Source organism: Austrofundulus limnaeus, unplaced genomic scaffold (genome assembly GCF_001266775.1).
Source record: "Austrofundulus limnaeus strain Quisiro unplaced genomic scaffold, Austrofundulus_limnaeus-1.0 Scaffold98, whole genome shotgun sequence".
In the NCBI taxonomy this organism is placed as follows: Eukaryota; Metazoa; Chordata; class Actinopteri; order Cyprinodontiformes; family Rivulidae; genus Austrofundulus; species Austrofundulus limnaeus.
Window position 1 is genome coordinate 1,287,693 of NW_013952500.1, and position 8,566 is coordinate 1,296,258.

Genomic DNA, 8,566 nt, shown 5'->3' on the forward strand with positions numbered 1-8,566 from the left:
CAATAAAGATAAGTAAAAAAAAAAAACTTTACTCGTGACATATAACAATGTACAAATACCTAGTACAGTACATAAATGAATGTATATGAAGGTGCATATTAGTGATGGCAGTGTAGGTGAGTTGTCCAAGTGACTGATAACATCATGATGTGTTATACAGTCTAACTGCAGTTGGAATGAAGCGCTCCGTCCTGCAGTAAGGATGTTTAAGTCTCTGACTGAAGGAGCTGCTCAGCCCCCCCCCCCCCCCCCCCCGTTTCATGCAGAGGGTGGTGGGCGCCAGGGCCGTTTGAAACACGGGCCGGTCACTGCTGCTGGCAACAGCAGGCGCTAAGCTGCTGTCAGAGATCAGAGGGGCTGATGGTTGCAGATTAATGCACAGGTGATAATGGCCCACCTGCCCCCCCCCCCAGGGATCAACAACAAGCTGCTGCTCGCAGCGTGTCAAAATAGTGGGAAAGATGCATCAAAGCAGTGGGAAAGTTGCAAACGGGGAAGGGGGTGAAAAAGACGCACAACATGGCTGGTGATCAAAGAAATAAGTGAAAAACAGCAACATTTTCTTGGTTACCCAGTTCGCTGACGAAAACGCCCCATAAAAGGAAAGCAGGGACCATTTGATAGTTAGCCATTCAATCTTTTTGACACGTTCACCTTGAGGTCACCTTGCCTGAGTCAAGCTGTTTGCCTTTAGGAAGCTGTCTGCTTTCCCAGATAGCACACATCCAGAGGCTCTTTATTCTTTACGGTGTGTGCGTTGGTGTGTATGATTCTCTTTGCTGGTTTGTTTTCTGCGTGACTTGTCTGTGTGTGTGTTTGTAATCATCACTAACAGGCATGTTTGGTCTTGTCTTTCCCTCTGCAGATCATGGACAAGGCCCTGCTCCCATCCGTGACGCTCATCGTTGGCTGTGGGGTCTCTTCCCTCACCTTGCTGCTCCTCATCATCATCTATGTCTCTGTGTGGAAGTAAGTAACCCCACAGCGTTACGTCAGCCTCTAACGTTACAGTCTGGGCTTTCGCCCTTTTCTCTCTGCTCAGCCCTGATCTCATATCTTTTTTTTTTTAATCATCAGGTACATTCGCTCCGAGCGATCTGTCATCCTCATCAACTTCTGCCTCTCCATAATTTGCTCCAATGCTCTCATTCTTGTTGGACAAACTCAGGCTCGCAACAAGGTGAGGCCCTGTCCTAGCCGACCTGAACTTGTTTAATTTTTTTTCATAAACCGAAGACAGCTTCTCATCTTACCCCTCTACTTGTTTCATCTTGCAGGTGGTGTGCACCCTCGTCGCCGCTCTCCTCCACTTCTTTTTCCTCTCCTCCTTCTGCTGGGTGCTGACCGAGGCTTGGCAGTCCTACATGGCCGTCACTGGTCGTCTGCGCAACCGCATCATCCGCAAGCGCTTCTTGTGCCTCGGCTGGGGTAAGGGCGACGAGATTTCAAAAGCGTTTTCTTTTATTTGCAGCGGGTTTTTTTTTTCTCCACTGCTTTTCACCCTGTGAGTTCTCATTTTAATGTGATTTTTTTTTTGTTTGTTTGTTTTCCCCGTCCCCGCAGGTCTCCCTGCACTTGTTGTGGCCGTCTCTGTAGGTTTCACCAAAGCTAAAGGATACGGCACCGTCAACTAGTAAGTTCAGCTTCAGATTTATCTTCTCTTTCATTTGAAATTCTCTCCTCTTTCAGCTCAATCGCTAACGTTAATCCTTCTCTTTTTGTTAGTTGTTGGTTGTCCCTTGAGGGTGGACTCCTCTACTCCTTCGTCGGTCCTGCTGCAGCTGTTGTTCTGGTTCGTACTCACGTTTTGACATCTCAGTCTATCAGCTTAAATCTTTAAACCCATCATGATATTCTCTGATGAATATGTTTTTTTCTCCTTGAAACAGGTGAATATGGTGATTGGTATTCTCGTTTTCAACAAGCTTGTATCCAAGGACGGCATCACTGATGTGAAACTGAAAGAAAGAGCTGGGTAGGTCTCACTGATCTTCGCTGCACGTTTATGAGATCATTTGCTTTGACCACTTAGTCAGGTAATCGAACAAACAGCGGTTTTAACTGATGGAGTTTTTTTCCATCCCACAGGGCATCACTGTGGAGCTCCTGCGTGGTTCTGCCCCTCCTGGCCCTCACCTGGATGTCCGCTGTCCTGGCCATCACCGACCGCCGCTCCGCCCTCTTTCAGATCCTCTTCGCCGTCTTCGACTCTCTGGAGGGTTTCATCATCGTCATGGTGCACTGCATCCTGCGCAGAGAGGTAAATATTTTGATCGACGGAGTGAGAAGTTTAAAACGGGGGGTGGTTCAGATGACTTGAACCGGAACATGGTTAACCTTCTGAATTCTCTGCATCTATTAGGTTCAGGAGGCTGTGAAGTGCAGAGTGGTGGACCGCAAGGACGATGGAAATGGAGACTCTGGCAGTTCTCTTCACAATGGTCACCCCCAGCATATGGTAAATTTTTTTGGCTGATTGCCTTTTTAATGTCTTGAGTGCTTCTTGTATTTATTCCTAAATGGATCTATGCATGCATTAGGGCCTAATGGAATGTTTTTGTTCCTTTATCTGCAGCCTGATAATGAAAAGGATGGAGACTCAAGCAGACAAGGTAAGCCCCTTTTACATACCTCTTGCCTCTAACCATTCTTACTTAATTTGCATTTCAATTTATGTAAGCCTTGCACATAAAACAGCATACATTTATTGATGGCTTTTTTAAAAAGACATGGTTCCTTTATTGTTTTAACTCTTTTTAAAATGTTTTTCCTTAAAGGAATGAAGAGCTCATCTGAAGAAAAGATGCCTCCTCCTCAGCTGCCCCTCCCCATGGGCTCCAACTTCCACACCCTGCCATCCAAGGGCAGCCACATGCAGGCGGTTCCCGAGTACTCCAGCCACACTTTGACCCTGAAGAGAGAGAAAAGCCGGCTGGCGGGAGGCGTCGACCCGTCCTGCGGGAAACCTGTGTACGTCTGCGAGGGCGAGCTCTTCCAGCAGCTGGACGCGGACCTCGCCCTGGCTCAGGCCGAGGGCAGCCTCTCCGACGGCAGCGGCTACGTGGTCATGCCCAACACCACGTCCACCCTGAGGTCCAAGCCCAAAGACGACCCGACCAAATACAACATCAGCGTGGACCAGCTGCCCCAGGCCAGGCTCATGCACCTCGGCGGGCCCTTCGCCGAGCCCCAGGCCGCCTTCGGGATGCCGTCGATCCCCCCCGACCAGGTCAGCGTGTCGTACTCGGAGCGAGACTCGCCGATCCAGAACATCCACAACATGTCCAGCGAGTCTCACATCACCCACAGCAGCTTGGAGAACACGTTTGAGTCCATGAACTCGATGATGTCCAAGAGCGAGACCATCTCCACTCTGTCCATGAGCTCCCTGGAGGTAAGACGAGATGCGCTTCGCATCGATCATTCCTCCTAAATGTTTCAATGAATCGAAATCTAAAATCAGTTTTTTTTTCTGTCTCTTTTATATTTGCAGCGACAAAAGTCTCGTTACGCAGAGCTGGACTTTGAGGTGAATATTTTTGACTCAGTCTTTACAAAAACGATCAAACCAAACTGTGACGTGTTGTTCGTGCATCTCCAGCAAGCACTAATCTTAAGCATGCTTCTCTGCCTTCTATAGAAAATCATGCACACCAAGAAACGCCACCAGAACATGTTCCAGGACCTTAACAGGAAGATGCATCACGCTGAGAAAGACAGAGAGTCTCCTGCTTCTGACAGCAAGGTAACAATCTGTCATGGGTTCACCACCTTCAATCACATTCATTTTCAAGAGATGCTACATAAAACATGAAAGGAAAAAAACAGAGAGGCAGTAGTTCTATTAAAACAATTATACAAAGTAAAAATGACCGTTTAAAAAAAAGGTGCAACAGTGTATTGAGCTGTGGTTGTTGGTACCTTCAGGTCATTTGAATAAAAATGTATTTTCTTCCTTCTTACAGTCTGTGAGATGGAGTGTGTCTTCTGGAGGAAGTGACAAAACAAACCACAGCGTGAGTGTTTATGTTCAACCTCACACTCTCAGAATTAAAAAATACACACTATTAGAGAGTATACATGCCTCGAGGAAGAGTCATTCAATTATTCGACTCATCTTTAATGAAGCTCACTTCATTGTTTTTTTTACTCAGACACAAATGAATCGAGAGAGACATCAGTACTAAATCGTCTTTTCTTTGTATTCCAACAGGATAAACAGCAGGCGCCAATGGAGAGGCCATGGGAAGGAGTCCGGGGAATACCTCAGTCACCCCCAGCATGGGTGCGTAAAGACCTGGAGCCCCTAGCCGCCTCGCCTCTGGAGCTGCACTCTGTGGAGTGGGAGAAGACGAGCACCACCATCCCCCTGGTGGGTCAGGACATTATCGACCTGCAAACAGAAGTCTGAGGGGGGAGGAAGGGGGCTAGAGAAGCCACCTAGTTTCACCTCAGTCACCTTTTTTGGTTTGGGCAAGGGATCCTTTATGGATCGAGTAGAGGAGCCAAAAAAAGGGGTGGAGAGTCGGTCCTCGAATCATTACCTTCAAAACCTCAGCCTGAGCGAGAAGGCGGGGAGAGAAGGGGTGATGGAGGAGTGGGGTTGAAGGGCAAACGTAATGTTGGATGTAGCTTCTCCTCGTGGACTCTTATCAGAGTGCTTCTGAAGGCCAAAAGGGTTAATGGAGCGATCAGCGGCGTCCACGGACCGGGCTCCATTAATGCTTCACCGGGGAGTTTCCTGAACCCGACAGCTTGGGTTTCAGAAGATGTGCTCGACATGTCTGTGCTTCTTTCCTTCCTTCAAATCAACTTTGGAGAAAATAATAAATGACAATAAAAGACTGCGTCCTCCCTGCTTCTGGGGAGGGCCAGCCTGAACACTCGGCTGTGTGTCTTACAGCCAAAGTTAACCTTCCAAATCAAGACAAGGCAAGAAGGGAAAGGGACTAGTTTTACTCTCCAGTATTGTGCACTTTGGTAGATGGGCGCACACGTTTTGTTTTTGTGCAGTGGATTCCTTTTACCACATCTGTTTTATTTAATTTTGCCAGATTGTGAAATTTGCTTTTCATCTGAATTTGTCACTCCAGAGCAGAAAAGACTCTCTTTGCTGAGACTCCGATTCTGGATCTTCATCACTTTTATCACCATGGTTATTATTATTCCAATAATTATTGTCATTATGGTTCTCATTATTAAGAGTAGAGTCTGTATTTTATTTTTTTATATATTTTCATTACTGTCAGGCGCAAGGTTTATTGTTTGTTACCTGCAACGTTGTTCTCTAAAAACAAAAAGGACTCAACACGTCCGTAGTGTGTTGTGAGCCCAGATGGACTGCATCGGGACAAACATACGGAGTGGTGATGGAGGTGGCGGTTAGCTAATCGGCATTTCCTGGTTTTCGACAGTATTCGGCTTTGATACCAAAGCACCAGCACCAGGATCGAACACAGACTCTCGCGCAGGAAGGAGCAGTGCACCCTGGGTAAAACGCTGGCTGGAACTGGCACGAGGTGCAGGCTCTTCCATGTCGTACATGTGGATTTACTGGCGATCAGCGAGGCCTTTCATCATCGCCCTTTTTGTGTTTCTCAGCCTTGCGGGACTCTTGGACTGAGCAGAGGCTCCCGGCACTGATCCGGGTCCTCGGAGAGATTTTAAAAAAAGAAATACTAAAACTTCAACACATTTGTGTTTTCAGCCATCAGTGTGAAATAGTGCAATATGATGGGCGCTTGATGCTCAAGCAAGACTGATATTATGATCTAGGCAGAGTTTTTTCCTACCGATATTTCCAAACTTTTATACCATCTTCCATATATTTACAGAGCACATAGATGCTTTATGAGAATATTGTACGATGAAATCTATTAGAAAATCAAAAGAATTTATTGGTTTAGAGATTTTTTCACACAAAGACTCCATATTTGGAGCTCTCTGTGAGCAGTAGATTATTGTACTTCTACTACAACCTTATTGAGTGAATGATATGATTATCTCCTATATGTGCTTCAGGATATTTGTTATTACTCAGCGGTATTGCGATGGGTAATAGAACCTCATGTCTTCTGTAACAGCGTGTTACCGTAACTCAGCATTCTACCAGCCAACTCCCCCATCCGTGTCAACTTCCTCTTTCCTGAACCTCCCAAAAACACCTGAGTTACTCGTTTCGAACGCCCGATTGTATTTTCACGTCGAGACATTGTTTTCTATGTTCTGTTTTACCCCTGTAAATGTACAGTTTTCACAGCACAAAAATGAATGTGACTTCTTTTTAATAAAACAAATCTATATTACTTATGAAAACGTTTCTGATCTTTTTTTTGGACTTTGTGTTTCGTAAGCTTTACAAAATTCGACAGAGCAGCTTCTTTTTTTAAAAATCAGCTTTGCACCTTGACTCTGATTTCTAACACAATAAAAAAAGCAGCATCTATAAATAAAATAGGTGTCAAACGAACAGAAAATGCAGCAGTTTGAAGAAGCAAAGGCATCATTTTGAAACTTAATATTAAAGCCTCCGGCAAATGGTTCACTCCCTAAATATAGATGTGATCTGCAGGTTCACAGAAAACTAATCTTCTAAGATGATAAAAGTGTCCTACTTCCATCATTTTAAGGGAGGCAAATCATTACCAAGGAAAAATGATGTGAAGTTCAATAATGAGAAAATAACATTTGACAGGATCGTATTTAAAAATAGGAAACAATATAAATTTAGCTGTGCCCATGCTTCATCTTCAATGCTGCCTCCCTGCTTTTTTAATCTCTCCCTACACATCAAAAACAGGAGCGTTAAAATTTCAGTGTTAAACTTTATTTATTTTAACACTTAGTAAACTGACACCCATTGTTGGTGTTAATTCACAGTGTTGCTTTCCTCAGTGTTGTATCAACACTGGACAGTGTTAAATAAGCTCCACCCAGTCTTATACAACGCTTAACAGTGTTGTTATATGACACCATGCAGTGTTGAAAGACATATTCTGAAAAGCCCCGCCCTCTTCCACCTCATGTCAGACAGTTCAGTATTTTCTCAGCAAGGAATGCTGGGTAATCTTGTAGAAATAATGTGCTTACATGTTTATGACTATTAAAAAAGTACGTGAGAGTAAAAATTAGTTGTCTGGTTCAGTTTGATCAAGTTGTTCAAGTTTAAGTTCATGCAGTGGTGGACAGTAATGGAGTATATTTACTTGTTTCAAAGACAAATATTGTACTTTTGACTCCACTACATTTCTTTGAAGCTTGTTAGTTACTCATTACTTTTGGCTCAGCATAGCTTTGTGATCCACTTTTGCAGTTTTCCTTTCTTGAAATGCATTTGGCCACATGTTATGTTCCTCACAAGGGGAACCAATCACAGTCACACCTGGGAAAGACCCCCACCCAAACCACTACAATTTTGGGATGCATCTATTAGTATGACATTTATCAGGAATAAAGACTTCTGAGTTCTGATGCATCTGTGCGTGCGGGGGTCATTATGTTACCGCTATGCAGTATCTAGTATTTGATTGAATTTATTTATTTTTGATTGGATTTATTTATATGAGAAAAAGGGGCAGATATAAGATTTTTTTTCTTCTGCTACCTTTCGTTTAATTTATGATTTGTATTTTTGTTGTATGTTGAATTTTTGTTGCTGTTTTTAAAGAAATTAATAAACTTAACTAAACTAACTGATTAATATTGAATATTAAACACTGGCTGGTGTTAAATTAACCAAAAAAGGGTGTTAAAATTTAACACTTTCACAAATGTTAATTTAACACCAGCAAGTGTGGACACATATGGACACTTTGCTGGTGTTGAAATTAACACTGTGGATCTTAAATTAACATTAGAATCAGTTCTTGTTCTTTGTTTTAATTCGACCGGTGCACCATAATTAAGCTGCAAGGCACAGGCGAGAGGGAAAAAATGAGATTAACATGATCCATTTGTGCAGCGCTGCTCATTTTCTGAGGTCACCTGGAGAGCAGGCCAGCCGCAGCGCAAATGGTGCTTTTTTTCCCCCACCCCTTCATGGTGTTTGCTGCTGCATCACACAAAATGCACCATTTTCTTCTGAGTATATTTTTTTCAGTCCCTTTCGAACATTCTGTGCTAATTTGTTCTCTCAGCACAACCCATCGCTGTGAATATGTGTGCAGCCTGCTAATGATGATGGTGATGATGGTGATGATGGTGATGATTCAGGGAACTAACGCTGGGAACATTTTTTTTTACAGCCTCTGTGTGCTGTGGCCTCTCATTTTTATTTTTTTCATATCATGAGCTGCTGAATGTTGCAATCAGTGAAGGAAAGAACAGGCTTGAGTTTCATACTGTATTTGCTTATAAATAATTTATGTCTACAGTCTGGTTTGTAGTGGAAATTAATATCAACCTTGTAAAATAAAGGTACCTGCTAGTGACATACAGCGGGTAAAATAAGTATTGAACACGTCAACATTTTTCTCAGTACATATATTACTAGAGGTGCTAATGACATGAAATTTTCACCAGATGTTGGTAACAACCCAAGTGATCCATACATACAAAGAAATCAAAC

The 8,566-nt window shown here is 43.5% G+C and overlaps 1 pseudogene; it reads left to right on the forward strand.

Moving 5' to 3' along the window:
• LOC106520860 (brain-specific angiogenesis inhibitor 1-like) overlaps positions 1 to 6,315 on the forward strand; it is a 21,348-nt pseudogene extending 15,033 nt beyond the window's left edge.
• The last annotated feature ends 2,251 nt before the right edge of the window (positions 6,316 to 8,566 follow it).